The sequence below is a fragment of the Corvus cornix genome, chromosome 4A, assembly GCF_000738735.6.
Source record: "Corvus cornix cornix isolate S_Up_H32 chromosome 4A, ASM73873v5, whole genome shotgun sequence".
Lineage (NCBI taxonomy): Eukaryota > Metazoa > Chordata > Aves > Passeriformes > Corvidae > Corvus > Corvus cornix.
This window is the reverse complement of record NC_047058.1, coordinates 13,488,336-13,504,520: the sequence shown is the minus strand read 5'-3', so window position 1 is coordinate 13,504,520 and position 16,185 is coordinate 13,488,336.

Genomic DNA, 16,185 nt, shown 5'->3' with positions numbered 1-16,185 from the left:
ATAAACAGCTACAATCAAAGGTATCTTAATTTTGCATGTATTGGTAATCATTAGTTCATATCACCTTTCCATTGCTTATGTAACCTTGAATGTCTGTATTGAATATATCCTTTATACAGTGACTGTTCATAGGTATATAAATATATATGTATAATAGATCCTGCAAAGACAGATTTATTTATTATAAACCCCTAGAATACATACAAATAATTAAATACTTTCTTGCTTACACAATATGTTATTTCATTTGCATGTGATTTGCTTAATATTAAGTAAGGACTTATTACAAGCTCTCAAAACAGATATATCCCTTATTGGGTAATTAATACTAATCTTGCAAACACATTAACAACACAGAGGCAGTAACAGCTATCTTAGGAGCTGTTACAGTCTGTCTTGTAAATCCTGTCTTACTGTGTGGATTAGTTCATGTTCCTTTGGAGATGTGAGAATCTACAGTGCTGATCCTGATGCCATACATGGGGCCAGGTCTGTAGAGATCCCTTCTGCTCCAGATTTCAAGGTTTTAAACACAGCTCTAACAGTACATTTGAAGTGTATGAACACATGGGTGAGTGGGAGACGCATGAAAATCACACCTGCAATTTTGAACTACTTCAGAGCTTTCCATTGTATATGTTGGGATTAGGAATAAGCAAATTAATTATTTAAATTTAGTATTTCAAAGTTAATAGAAAAAAATGAGAAATCCATTTTAAAAACTTGGTTTAATCAAGTCAACAAATAGTATTGTTTAAGATAGTTTTTATATTTTGGGGGGAGGGGGTTTGTTTGTTTTGAGGGTTTTTTAAAGTCTCAAAAACCTGCAAGCATGGTGTTTTTTCCTGAGATATAAACATGCTTTCAGGTTGTGATCTCCAGAAACTACTTCCATAGAGGGAGTGCTGACTGAAATGATTATAATTATTAACTTACTGTAATAACTTGCAAAATAGAGATGGTGCAGTAACATACATTTACCCATGGCTTTTAAAATTACTTTTGTGGCTATAGTGTAGGACCATCCTGCTTTATATTTCATATGTATATTTATATTTGGCCATCCACAAGAAATGTATTATCTTGTCTCTGAGTAGGAACTGCATGGTATCTCCTGCCAGCATTGCCTACACTGGCTGTGCTACACCCTCACAGAGCAAGTGATGTTATCTGCTGTCCATGCCTGTATTAAACTTCCTAGAAATAGAAGAGCAATTTTATGGATGCAAAGAAGAGTGGTTTTGGTACAGTCCATGTTTACAATTCTAATTGGGATTAATAAAGAAAACACATAGCCTACACACACACACAAAAGGTACAGTGGCAGAGTATTGATTGAAATTAAATTACTTTTGTTCATGTAACAAAATTAACTCAAAAGTAACCTAGATCCACATTCAAAGGCATGTAAGAGCAGAAGTCATTGTGAATCCAGAACCACTTTCTGAGAGCTGAAATATCAAGTTACTTCAGGCATGGCAGTAAATACTTATATTTACAGTCCTGTTCATTTGAAACTTTGGCTTATCACGTATTTGCCCACACAAGAAACACTCTTCCATTGATTGACTGTGTACAGCGTCTCTGACATAGTCTGTCTTAGAAACGAGCATTCAATTTTCATCCTCTTTCCTCTTTATTTGCACTGTCAGATCGGTGTTTGTAGCAGCACAAAAGGGAATATGCTATGAACAGTCCAACTTCCAGTACACTGGTGCCCAGCAATGCAGGGGTGGATTTCGCTTCATCATGGGAGATTCACTGTAATTGTCTCAGAGCTTCATTAGCTGTCAGTGTCTCTGCATCTGACATGTCAAAACCCAGAGACAACCTACTAATTTCTTGTTGAAAGCAGCCACAGTCTCTGGAGCTTGAAAAGATACACAGGCTCCTTCCTTTTATGCTGACACACCTAACAAGTGCCAAATGCTCTCACCTCTGGATGAAATCTGAAATCAACAGGTTTTGTGGGTTCTCAGAGCTCTCATGTGGTTTTTTTTTAAAGACAGAGACCACAGTGCTTCAGCTGGGCTGGGGTTTGTGGGTTTCTTGGCATCCACCTGTGACTCTGCCATGTGCATCCTGTTGACAGGGAGCAAGTCACTTAGTCCACATCCTCATCAGCTTCTTCATCTAACAATGGAGCCTGTACCTTTTTGTATCTAGTAGGTCTGTGGTGAATTCCTGAGTATTGGTAATGTGTTCAGGTTTCACGGGGATGGTTATTTTAACAAAAAATATCGTGAATAATATTTGGATCCTTAAGGTGTTCATATGAAATTGTTCACTTTTCATCTATCCTGACTCCACAACCAGACAAGATTTAGGTCCTTCCCAGCCCTTAGTCTTGTCTCCCCGAGATGGAAACTCCAGAGCATGTGTTAGAATCCAACCATGAAGTGTGGTGTGTGTGGGTGCACCATGTGGGTGCACCATGTGGGTGCCTGTGGGTGCACATCTGCCCTACATCTGTAAGGTGTGGGGCAGATGTGTGACAGGCAACACAGTTTGTCTTCTCCTGAAGCTTAACTTTCTCAAGTAAGTTGGAGGCAGCTTAGCAGCTTTGTTATTCCCAGCCTAGTGGATCTGGAGCAGTCCTGGGGTAGTTCTGTGAAGGCTGTGGGTTCTGCCTACATGGCTGCCTTCAGCAGCAACATGATAAGCAGCAGCTTGTAGCACCATCGCACCCTCCCACACTGGGGATGACTAGAATGTGCAGTTGTCTTCCTTGTTTCCTAATCTAGTACATGATTTTATAGCCCTTGGATCCCGCGCTGATCCCAGACAGGCATACAGATCTCACATGCTGTTACAAAGGAGGAAACCCTGAGAAATGCTAAATGTCTAGAACTTAAGCAGATTTGCTCGTGACTCTTGGTTCTCAGGATCACATCTCTTCTTTCATTGAAGTATGATGCATGCAGTCCTTTTGCCCCTAAAGAAGAATTTTTATTTTGTATGAATGGCATTGGCCAAAGATATTGTCTAAGCACACAGATGTTATATAGTCTTTACTGTGATTGCTTTCTGCAGTTTTGGAGCTGCTAATTTTAGCTCTTCATTTCCACAGCAAGACCTTTTGGCATCTTTGTGGAACAGGAGCAGTGTCCTGAATTAGCACAGCTCCGTGATACTGACACTGTATAACTGAAGGAAGGAAATAGCTCCCCTGGTATGTGCTTTTACTTTAAGCAGCATAGGGATATTTGTTGAGATTCACTGAGGAATAGAGGCTGTAAGAAGTTGTGGTGTACTGTAGCTTCCCAGCAGAAAACAAGGGTATGGAGGCTCCAAGGAAAACAGACAACCTGTTTAATTCTCATAATGCTTACTGTCATTTGCTTCCAGGATGAGCAGAGCAGTAAATGTTGAGCAAAGCAATAAATACCAAGTAAAGGATGTTGATTTGTATGCACAGCAATTGTTGGAATAAAAATCAGTTCAGACCCCAGTGACCCTTGCCAGCCCTTGTTATGGCTATAGAGATCTGAATTCACATAAAGTAAATACAACTTAAAATTCAGGATACCCATCAGATTGTAACTCCAAATAGATCCTTCTCCTTTGCAGAACTGACTGGGAACTTTCCGCTGGAGGAGAGAGGCCTCAGGGGAGCAGGACCTGTGGAATTGTGTTGTATGGGGAGCTGTATCCCCAGCCCTGAGATGCTGCTGGCATTTTATTTGGTGTTAAGTAACACAATAATCTATTGCAGAGAAAACAAAATAAGAACTTTGTATCAGAGTGTAGATGCCAGACGTGCATTAATAAAACAATAAATGAAATTAATAATTTATCTGTGGCTGTTTTTACTTTTTGGGTGGGTTGTTTTTGTCTCTTTTTTTTAACACTAGTAGAAGGATATTTCCATTCAAACTGAACTGGAGTGAAATTACTTCTAGTATAGATAAAACATATTCAGATGAGCGGCATGCTTTCCCCACAAAGCTAACTGCAATCCCAATTAACACTTCTCAAAACTGAATTTATTTTTTTCCCCCTGCTTCCTAATGAGGTTTTTTCCTCCCTGCTGTCTTGATACAAAGCTTTATGCCGTATGAGTGTGTTCATATGGTGCTTGAGTGCGTTATCTGACCTTGATTGGTGTTTTGGGAGCCAGTTAAATAGATTACATAGAGGTTACCTTGACAACTGTCTTTGCTGATTTAGCAATGCAGTTCATTCTTGGGCACAAGACTCTCAGCAACTGTGGAATTCCACTGACTTCATATTAATCATTAACACAATGTTCTGGAGAGGCTCTGCCGAGCTAGCAATAAGGACTGTATTGAAATTATTTTTTTTGTGGGTAAATGTTATAGACCAAAATATGTTTACAGTATGAAATGTTGTTCGCAGTCATAAAATGAAAATATATGTTCCTGTTTATTTTTTCTCTCTCTTCTAGTTTCAACAATAATATTGGAATAATAAATCTCCTATCATGTCTGATGGGAAAAGATGGTCTTATAAATGAAACTCTTTCCTTAACATTGATCTTACACCATACCTTCTTTTAGGTCTGTAACCTCGCAGGCATGACAGATAGTTAAATTCAGTGTGCAAAAGCTTATAAGCCTGGAATCTGATCTCTATTAACTTCAAGGAGATTGCCTCTGATTTACATTAGTCTTACATATCGGTCAAAACCTGGTGCTTTTCAAAAGATGTTGGTAGAAAAGACAGGCACTTTCTTTTTCAAAACTGTTGTCCAAAATTGTTTACAATAGCTTAAACATTAAAGCCCTTGTGTGAGCAGGGCTTTGGGCTTTGTCTTTAAAATTAATATTTTTACTTTTAAGTACCCAGCTCAACCAGAATTTTGCAGGAGGATGTCAAGATTCTGGGGATGTATTTTTTTTGCAAGAGGCTGGAAACCTTGTGGAAATTAGACGAAGTTTTTTATGAATTAAATATGAAAATGAATAATGTACTCAGTACAGGGGCCACACCATGGTTTTTCTTCTACTATGATATTCAGTGTATCTCATAATGTCTTGTCCACGTCTCCATTTTCCATCTGCAGCATTGTACTGCAAATCTAACTGATTTTTGGGGTTGAAAATGCATAATTGTGTCATACAAAATGTCATGTACAAAGTCAGTGGAGAGCAGAGTTGAGGTCTGTGGCACATGGATTTCACACATGGAAGGAGATTGTATGGGGCTTATGAATAGATATATTGGGCTAAATATTTTGCTAGTGCTATCAGGCAATGAAATACGACACTTTTTTTACTGCCATCATTAGGTTTCAGAGGTAGTCCATTACAAATAAGAAAGTCGTTTGTACTTCCTGGAGCAGTTGTTTGCAAACTCAGAAGGACAGAATTAATCATGGTGTCTTCAAGTCCTGATTGTAAGTTACTGTTTGCCCAGTTCGAGAAATATTTTCTTTCAACTGAAATTATACTGAAGAATAATTTCACCCAGATTTGTTTTTCCATTCTTTGAGCAGTTTGGTGCTGGGCCAGTAGCACAGGCATGAGCCATGTTTTTTGTTTGGGGTAAGGACAGTGCACACATGGCTGGGCCTGTGGCCACTGCAGCTACTGAGGATTTTTCTCTAGGTGTTTTTTGCAGAGAGTACCAGAAATAATTGGAACTTTTCTCTCGGGCCATGTCTAGTATGGTCTCATACACTGTTTACAGCCAAGAAGGACCTTTCACTCACACAGAGGACTCAACCACACAAAGAGGCAGCTCTGTCTATAGAGATCTCAACTTTTTTGGAAGCAGGTATCTACACTCATTCATAGATGGCTTAGTGAGACATGGCAGTTGCCTTTGCACTCCTGATTTTGTGTCCCCAACACTGCCTTGGCGTGCTGCCAGCATTGAGACAAACATCAGAGGCATAAGTAGAAGGGTCAGTAGAAACTGGATTGTGTGGCTGAGTTACTGTACCCAAATATGACTCTTCCCCGGCCCCCTCCAGCACAGCTCTTCTGCATGCCCAGCTTAGGATTTCTTGGCATAAAAATACACAGGTCTGCAGCTGGAGCCTAATTTTGGACATCCACCAAAGTACCTCTGATACAGTATACTTACATTTATTTTTTGCTGGTGCAAGATCAGAATCAGTCTGAAGCAGGCTGGTGGGGCTTGCTGGAAGATATTCAGAAGAACACCCAAATCCTTCGCTGCAAGACGGAGTGGAATTGCTTACAGATCGATTAAGGAAAGGAGCAGAATTTTGTTACTAGAGATTTTAATCTGTCACTTTAAAAGACAGTGGTTATTTCCAATGCGTGCTCTAGCGTGTTTCACAATTGGCAGGGTTGATTTATTTTGGAGGCATGTAACCCTGCAAGAATTCAAAAGCAATACACTTTGAGGCTTCTAGTTTTAAGATACAGGGCACAGCTGATGGAGATATCCTTGACACGGTTTCTTTTTTTCACATCTGATGGGTTTGAATATTGAGCACGGTGGTGTCCAGCTGCCAGCCACCTGATCATGTGGTGCTGGAGTATTGGTCCTCCTGGAGAAGGACATGGAATAGGCAAAGCATAAGTAGAGATAGGGTTGGTTTAGGGGGTTTTGTTGCAACTAGGAGAGTTCCTTTTACCAAAGGAACCTACAAGCATGAAACAATTTAACTTCTACATTTTGTACTAGTACAGTTTCCAACTATCTTTGACTCATTTTGAAATACAAGGGTCAACAAAAGTCTTATTTTAGAACAAGATCCATTGCAGACTGCTTTTAGCCCTATGTCATTTTTACACCCATGTACTCATTCCTGCAAGCTGTGACCTCATGTGATCAGAATCCAACCCATTGCTCCCATCTGCCCTTCTGCCACTGCAAGAAATCAGGCAAATATTTCTGTCTCTCATGATAAATAAATATTTCTGTTGTTCATATGTGAATGTCCTGTGTAAACCCAGTGGCCCTATGTACTGATAATTGCCACGTTTCAGCATTCATAGGAAAAAGGGGTTTCATAACTATGAAATTTCCACTGGTAGGAATTTTAAGAAAATGTAATTTGATGCCAAGTGTCTGTGCATATCAAAGTTTAATGACTAGTCAAGACAAACATCCATGGTAACATCTGGGATATATTTATGCTTTAGCCATTGAACCAATCTGGTCAGACGTTTCAAGGCACTGTCCATCTGGGCCTGAGAAAATTTTTCCAAGATTATTAGATATAGTCTGAAGTCTATAGACCTGAGATTAATGGCTGTTTAAAGCCTTTCAATTTCTGCAGAAGAACAAAAAAGCAGAAACTTTCACAGACTCAGATAATGAAAGAGGTCACTCATGGATTATCAGGAGGATATTTTAACAAGATACTATGGAAATGTTGTTAAATTATGAGTAGCAGCCACTGTGGTATATTCTCCCAAGATATGGCCAAAACTATCAATACTGAAGTGATGTAAAGAGTTAAATAGGGCTTTTTCTCCAGGCTGATGAAGCAAATGGCTCTGGAACCTATTAATTCTTTTCCCAGAGAATACTCCTGTGGTATTGGGGCTTGGTTCCTGATGGGCTTTGGACTGGAACAAAAGGCATGTTTAGATGCTGATGCTTGAAGCTGCTCTAACTTATGCTTTGGGACTGTCTAGCAATTAGGTTGGGATCAGGGGATTTCAAAAGTCACCTTTGCACCTCCTGTTTTGAGCTGCATTCTGCTTTTTTATCGTGTATCACAGATCATGCTGGGGGATGGGATTGCAGCAGTAATTTGCCGTATTACTTTTCCCTACACACCAATAAATAGAAAACATTTTGTATTTTTTACAGATTTACTCTTTTGAAATAACTCCAGAATTTAGGATTTGTACAATATTTGTCTGGGAGGAGAAAATCTTTGCAGACTTCTGTTGTTATATGTGTTTTTCTAAAGGATCCTTAATGGAACAAGATAATTCCACCTGTGTGTCATCATTCAGTGTAAGGGTAAAGTTGTCAACAGACTGTGCATGGAGATGAGCATTCTGGTTTCCTTCATATTGAAGTAAGATATATGTGTGTTATTTCCTTACATGTCACCTGGAAGGTTGCCCCTGAGTATTGCCAAGTCATACAATTAACACTGCTGAATTCCCCACAAGAATCTGCACTTCTGATTTTCTACCCACACTAAGACAGTGATTCCAGCCCCAGACTAGCTTCAGTACTGAGTAACACCAGATACAGGTAACTACAAAACTTTTATATGTTTATGTACAACAAAGGCTTTACTAAAGCAAGACAGAGCACTAGCTAAGAATACAGAATGATATCTCCATTTCCACTTCATTTTTCCTTTTCTCAGAGGGTGGGGAAATGGGAAAAAACAACCTCTCAGGTCAAGGTTGAAGACTTTGTAGTGCAGAACAACAAAGCTTGACTGTGATAATCTACAGAGCACCTGCCCTGAGGATAAACAAACAGTTCACATTTTTGTGCTTTCAAGTATGGTATAAGCAAAATAGCACAAGCAAAAGATTCTTTTGAACCTTACAGGAAAGGAAAAATGGAAATCTTAAGAACAAACAAAGTATTTTATATCCTGTGATGGATTTTGTAACAGAAGCTGCAGCATGCAAATCAAATTGATCAAAACCATCCGTGTCATTAACCACATGATTGGATCCAAGACGAGAAGGTGTTCTCCCAGTTTTTACCAACTCATTCTTGAGCTTAATTTTGTCTTCCATCCCCTGTACCTTGCTGATGGCAGAAGCACACTGCTTGCCTCGTGAAGCATGCCTGAGTTTAGTCCCTTAAGCAGGGTGATTTTTCCAAAAAGTTTTCCTAGTTGTTGGGCTTTAATATTCTTTCCATGTACTCCAGAACATTCCAGCACCTCCTATTCTTTATAGTCTGAATAATCACATTTTTAGACTCTGCTGTTCTAAAGCCTTCTCCTAGCTAGTAGAATTTTCATAACACACCACACACCAATCACATGCTCCATGTTGATCAGCCCACTGATATGCATGCAAGTTTTTCCTCCCTCTTTTGCATTTTTGTTGTTCAAATATGGTGTTGATGAGACTCCAGGAGAAGTCTTGTCCCAAGACACATGATCTTTTCTCTGTGCATGATACACTCTCCAGCCTTTGTGAAGATGTTATTTGGGATAATCCTTTAAGGAAAAAGTTTCCCTTTCAAGTCTTGGGCTTTGGTCTCCTAGCACAAACACAGAGCAAATGAGCTTCTGATAACTTTAATTTTACTTCAGATGATATTCTGAATTATGTAGAAATGCAAAATAACTGAGGAGAGCATCGACAGACTGCATAGGGAACCATTAACCAAGAGTACATGGTTAAGCACAGATATTAAGCTGTGTGTTGCTGAAACACAGACTAAGTAAAAGGGAACACAAACCTCAGGAGTTCACATCAGGCTGAACAGCAACAACTGAGTCCAGCAAACAGACACACTTGGATTTCCAGAGGGCAGACTTTGTCCTGCTTAGGAGACTGGTTGACAGAGTCCCTTGGGAGGCAGTCCTGAAGGGAAAAGGAGCCCAGGAAAGCTGGACATACTTTAAGAAGGAAATCTTAAAAGCACAGGAGCAGGCTGTCCCCATGTATCAAAAGACGAGTCGGTGAGGAAGACCGTCCTGGCTGAACAGAGATTTGGCTGTAACTCAGGAACAAAAGGAGAGTTTATGACCTTTGGAAGAAGGGGCACACAACTCAGGAAGGCTACAAGGATGTCATGAGGTTATGCAGGGAGAAAATCAGAAGGGCCAAAGTTTTGACACTGTCTCCCACATCATTTTCCTGGAGAAACTGGCTGCTCATGGCTTGGATGGGTGCACTGTTCACTGGATAAAAAACTGGATGGATGGCTGGCCCCAGAGAGTGGTGGGGAGTGGAGTTACATCCAGCTGGGGCTGTCACCAATGGTGCACCAGGGCTAGGTACTGGGGCCAGTTCTCTTATCACATCTTGATTAATGATCTGAACAAGGGGACTGAGGGTATCCTCAGATGTGGATGGCATCAAGTTGGGTGGGAGGAAGGACCAAGGCAGTGACTGTCCCCCTGTGCTGGGCACTGGTCAGGCCACACCTCAAATCCTGTGTTCAGTTTTGGGTGCCTCACAACAAGAAGGACACTGAGGGGCTGCAGTGTGTCCAGAGAAGGGAACAGAGCTGAGAAAGGATCTGGAGCACAAGTCTGATGAGGAGCAGCTGAGAGAGCAGGGGATGTTTATCCTGGAGAAAAGGAGGCTCAGGGGGAACCTTATCACTCTGTAACAACTGCCTGAAAGGAGGGTGTAGACAGGTGGGGGTCAGTCTCTTCTGCCACATAACAAGCCACAGGACAAAGGGAATTGGCCTCAAGTTGTGCTAGAGGAGCTTTAGATTTGAGATTGGGAAAAATTGCTTCACTGAATAGGTTGTCAAACACTGGAACAGGCAGCCCAGAAAAGTGATTGAGTTAACATCCCTGAAGGTATTTAGGAGGTGTAGATGTGGCACTTAGGGGCATGGTTTAGTGGTAGACTTGGAAGTGTTGGGTTAACTGTTAGACTTGGTGATCTTAGAGGTCTTTTCCATACAAAAAGATTCTATAGTTCTAGGCTTGTTGGTGTGCTGAAAGCTGTTACTGAATACAGCCAGGCTCCATCTTGATCCCACTGGAAATCCCCAACAAAATTCCTATTTATTTCCATTGCTGAACAATCCTGGCAATAATAGAAACATTTATATGCGAAGAAAATGTGTGTGTGTTTATGATTCTCCTCTGGGTTCTATTTTCTGTAGAATCAAAGTCCCAGTTCCCATTTCATGATGAACCTAAGTCTTCACTTCTGTTAGCACCACAGAGAAATCTCTGACAAGACAGATGTCTGCAGCCACCAGAAGCCTTAAATTGAACACCTAAAAATAGAAAGCTGCAGAATTTATAAATATTTTTGCAAATCAACCTTTTATAACTACCCTCCTTTTGTAGCAGTGGTAGTTAGGATTGAAATCCAAGTATATTTCAGCAAAAGAGAAAGCTGACCAAGCAGCCCAAGAAATTCTGCAGAGTTCTGCAAATTGCAGGAGGCCCAGGGAAGGAAATCACTGCATGCCAATTTTTCCCACTGATTTCTATTGTCTCTACTTATCATATGTAACACAAGGAATGCAGTGTGGAGCACTGCATCTTCCCCACAATTCTTACCTAGCTAATAGCCTGATTATGTTTTATGACTTTGTATTCTCATTCAACATAATTTACTCTTCAGTTAGAAAATATGACTGTCCCCAGAGAAACATCCAGCCCTTTGTTCTCTTTGTTCACAAATTAGTTTGGAGAAGGATCGACCGGTAGTGTAGAAAGCCTGTATTGGATCTGCTAAGATCTCTTCCTATTCAGATTTGCTTTCTGTGGCTGGAGGCTACTCTTGATAGTTATTTGGAATGAAATATTGTTCATCCCCTTAACAAAGAGATAGTTGGTTCCATTCAGTACTTCCATAAACCTCAGACAGTGTTTATATAGTGTATTCAAAACATGCCAGCTATTTCTTACCATCATGTAGTTTCTCTGACCATGGGCTGGGCTTCTCTTTTATTAGAGGGCTTCTGTTTACCTGGCATCTCTTTTTGTTCTTTTGTATCTTTCTCTGTGCAATCATTTCCTAAACTGCTGGAGTACATATGATTATGAAGACAAAGAACTGCAGAATTTCCTTGCAATGGTTCCTTCAGCTTTTCTCCCAAAGACTTGCTCCTGCCTCCCTATCTCGCACCTGAGGTTGGATACTCCCTTCTCCACTTCCCTGGCTCCAGCATGTGGACGTTGCTGTGGAGCCCATGAGCAAATCACTGTGAATGATTTCCATTTGTATCTCATGTCTCAGTAAACCTCTCCCTGGGGTCTCCTCTTCTCTCTTGTGCATCCCATATCCCATTTCTTCCTGGTTTCACATTGCTAACTGGAGCAATCTGTGCCAGATAGGAGAAAATTCAGGGAACTCTTTTAAGTAGAAAGTTACTCAACTCAAGTAATTTCACTTTCCAGGAGAGATCTTTGCTGATGAATAGATCTCTTAAAATTGATCTCTACTACCAAGACTTTGCCAGGGAAGTCAAACCAGTATAAGCTTCTTGATAAGGATCAAGTACTGTGTATAAAAACTGCCTGTATTGCTAACCAGACTAATTATATAAACCATCCTGCAGAAGATTTCTTTTGCTGCTATAAATTGTGCCAGCTCAGGTGAATTCCTTTCTAAGCTATTTTGGCAAAATGCTGCCTATGCAATGCTTTGTAGGCTAAAAGGATCCCTTATAGAGGACTTTTTTGGACCAGGTGAATTTTTCTATTGGCCTGGTATGAATATCTATGAAAATCTAACTTGGGTCATACCACAGCCTTTGGTTTAGCTGCAGGAGTGGGAACACAAGAGAAGGAAGGCAAGAGGCACTTCTATTGCAGCCAAAAAAGCCCCTTACAGATCTCAGTATGCCAAATCCAGCTAAGTAGCTAAGTATATTCACTGTCATCAGAGGATGTGAGCATTGACAGTACATATCCTTCCTCTGCTGGGTGTTGAAGTCATCATGGACAAGTCATATTAGGTATTTTCTTATGCAGCCCATTGAAAATGGTGGGCCAGATGCACAGCTCCTTTAGATTAATGCCAATGCACCTCTTTACACCAGCTGACAGCCTAGCCCACAGTGCCCTAAATGCTATTTATTATTTTATTTTGTTTGCTAGAGTGACAATGGAAATGACAGTGATACACAGGTCAATTCAATCCTGCTGACATAGCCTCAAGGGGTTTTATGTTTGGGGGTTTTTTCCCCCTCTCCCAAGAGAATCTGCCTTACAGTTTTATATTTGGTAAGGTTTATTAAATAAGATGGGCATATTAGCAGTCTCATATGCTTGCTATTTTTTCTATCTCTTTATTTCTTTAGCTTTATTAATCATCATGGTACTTGAAGTTGCTAGCATGAAAAACGCACTGTAAGAATAAATAATCATTGTTATCAAAGTGCTTTGATTAAATGATCTGTAGGATTAAATCCTTATTAAAGTAGTATTATTGTTCATGATTATCATTATTATTACATATTAATTAGTCGTACCAAGATAGTGCAGCTTTCGGAATTATCTTTACCAAAGTAGTTAAATACAAAGGTTTCAAATTGCAATAGGTTTAGTGGTTTAGGACATGGTACTGGGATTATAGATAGTATTATTTATTCAGTTCAGTACTTGCAAAGAGCTGATGATGTGCTCAATGCTGTGCACAGCTGAATTTGCTGTCTGAAACATATACTTTAAGAAAGGGAAATGAAATAGTTGCATTAGAATAGGGTTGGTTTTTTTTCTGAAATCCAGGAGTTCAGTGTTATTTATAGCTCTGCTACTTCCTGTGTCTATTAAATTTTGTGCTTTGTCATTTATTTAATCTTTCTCTGACTCAGTGTATTGATGTGCATAAAAACCATTCCATTAATTAATGTGTGCACCATTTTGAATTATAGGTACCATGTAAGGGAGGAGCTTTTTTTCCCATAGCTGAGAAGAAGCTGCAGTTGACACGGATTGCCATGTCTGTAAACTCTTCATAGATGGGGTGCCTGTTTGGTTAATGGAACTGTGAGGTGATGTGATGGGCAGATTGTGTACAGGACATTTCTCTCTTCTTCTTTTATCTGAAATGATACTGTTACTCCGGCCCTTTGATGCAGTAACCTAGCCAACTTCAAGAGACATGGGATAAGAAAAGGCTGACAAATAAAATATTGTTATGGCAGGTGTTGTGAGATGGTACTGTTATATAAAGTCTTACAAGTTCTTTTTTTTCCCGCCTTATTATGTGAGCAAACGTTCAGTCTTGGGAGGAAGACCCACTGTGTTCATAAATTTTCTTTTGCAAGATCCTGGATAGAGAAAGTCAAATAAATAATTCCTTTTGTTGCCTTGGTCTGTGGATGGAGTTGTTCTGGAGACAGATACTCTCCAAAAGACAGGCATTAGTACTTGGCTAAATTCCTGAGCAAAGCCATCACCCTGCTGCTGCCATCTCTTTTCCAGGTCTAATTTTGCTTTTTGCCTTCTCTCTTTATGTCATGCCTCAAATTTAGCATCACAGGCTTTTCAGGGGCAGGACTCTGTGTGAGATACATAAATCCAGTTTAGGCACTGATTCTGCCTGCAAAGCAGGACCAGGTGGGGAAGTTAAAAATGACAGTCCCAGGAGCCACCACATTGAAAGGGGAACTGGTGGGTGAGGCAGGAGCAGATGTCCCAGAGAAGGACAGCTCTCTGGCCTCTGAGTGCATAGATGTCACCTGGGATTCTGAAATTTCTCTTGAGGGTTAGTACTCAAAGGAAGTTGACCCTTTCCTACCAAACAGAGTGAGAGAAAGACCATATCTTTTTTTTTCTGCTAGTGGACATCTTCTGGGAAATGGAAAGCTAAATGTCCCTCTGCTAAATCTGGCATATAGAATTAAATTTAGGTCTCGGAAGGGCTCTGCCCGCCAGGCTTTTTGAGTGCTGTGAGCTCTCTCAGCGTCTTCCAGTGTCACTACTACAGTTTGTGTTTTATGCAGTGAAATACCAGTGGTTGAATTACTTGATGAGATGTCCTAACTTTGTCACCTGCCATGTGAGTGATACAACCATTGTTTTATAGGATATTCCTGTCATAACATTTCTGAATGTTTCAGAAGAGCCTGACACTCTTAAGAGATGGAGGAGATCCAGGCTGAGGTCCAAGAGAGGTACAGTGGGGGTTAAAATGTGGATCACCCAGGCCACAGGCACATACCCCAGCTCCTACAACATAGAGTTTAGTACATGTTTAAAGGTATTGACTAAACTGGTCCCTGCTGGTTAGTAAATAGTCTGCTGTGCTGAGTAACGTGGTCTAGATTCTTGCCATTAGTGTGCCACAGGGGGCTTAACATATTATGGACATAATGGCTCTTCCTTTAAAAGCACCAAACTCCTCTTGCACTCAGTGTCATTTTGGGGTATGCAAGGAATGCGCGAGCAGGCTGCTGAGAGCAGCAGCCAGTCATTTGAGCAGTCTGAACTTTTTGCTTGGCTGCCCTATTTAAAATGGGTACCAGTGGAGCAATAGATTGGCATCTGATGTTAGTTAGGAAAAAAACCCCACACACTTAAGTGAAACAGTAGCAAAGTGATTTTTTTGTAAATCTCTGGAATTAATAATTACAGCTATTTGAGAAGAAAAACAGTATCATTCATACTGAAATATATTCTCTTCCCTCCCACAGGGGAAGCCTGTGTAGGTGTGGAGCTGCAGTCTGGGAAATTAAAAAATGCAAATTAAAAAATGCAAATGTAAAAGAGAGGCATTGCTTGCTGCAGTGCTCTAAGGGTTTTCTTGAATAGCAGCAAATTAAAGAAATGCTATGTAATCAAAGTTTATATCAAGCCTATGAAAGAAAAGCAGCATTATCTCTAAATATAGTGATAGTACTCTGCTCCTGATCCTTTATATTGTGTACATATTACCAGTAAATTACAAAGATACTGTATTATGGGTTTCAACAAGTCCTTGAAGAAAATGCACATTAGCCTTTTATATGCCACTTTATTCTGTTGTATTAAAACACGATGATTAGGAAGGAAAAGGAAGTTGGGCTACTTATTTTTTCAACTCAGTTCATTCAGGTTTCTTCACTCCATTTCCCTTTGCTGTCAGTACCAAAAAGGGCTGCCCAACTGGAGCTTTTTGCTGCCAATGGTAACACAGGTCAATCAGATAAACTGTACTGATTGTACAGAAGTTTAGATTTTTCTGTCTTCCACATCCCCTCTCAATTTATCCATATATAACCCTATCCACCTGCTTTTCTCAGTTTCACATCAACTTCATTTGTGGTCTGTTTGCAACATTTCCCACAAAAGGCCGACACAGCCCATCTAGGAAAAATAAATGCACATGCAAATATTATCTGCTCAGTGTTTCAAGATAAGCACAGTGCAGTGAGAAGGAAGGTAAGCAACATGACCACTTAGGAACTTCCCAGCATAGGGGTACAGAACGGCAATATCCAAATGGATTAACAGCACAGACAGTGGGCAATGTAGCTGAGGAGAGAGAATCAGGCAAATGGTGCATCCTAGCAACATCCAGGTAACCTGTGGTCTCCAAGGCAATATGTAACTAGTTTTGAGAGAGATGAGATCATTGCCAACTAAAATGAAAAATAAGGTGTGATGGAAATTCATATTTATTTGAT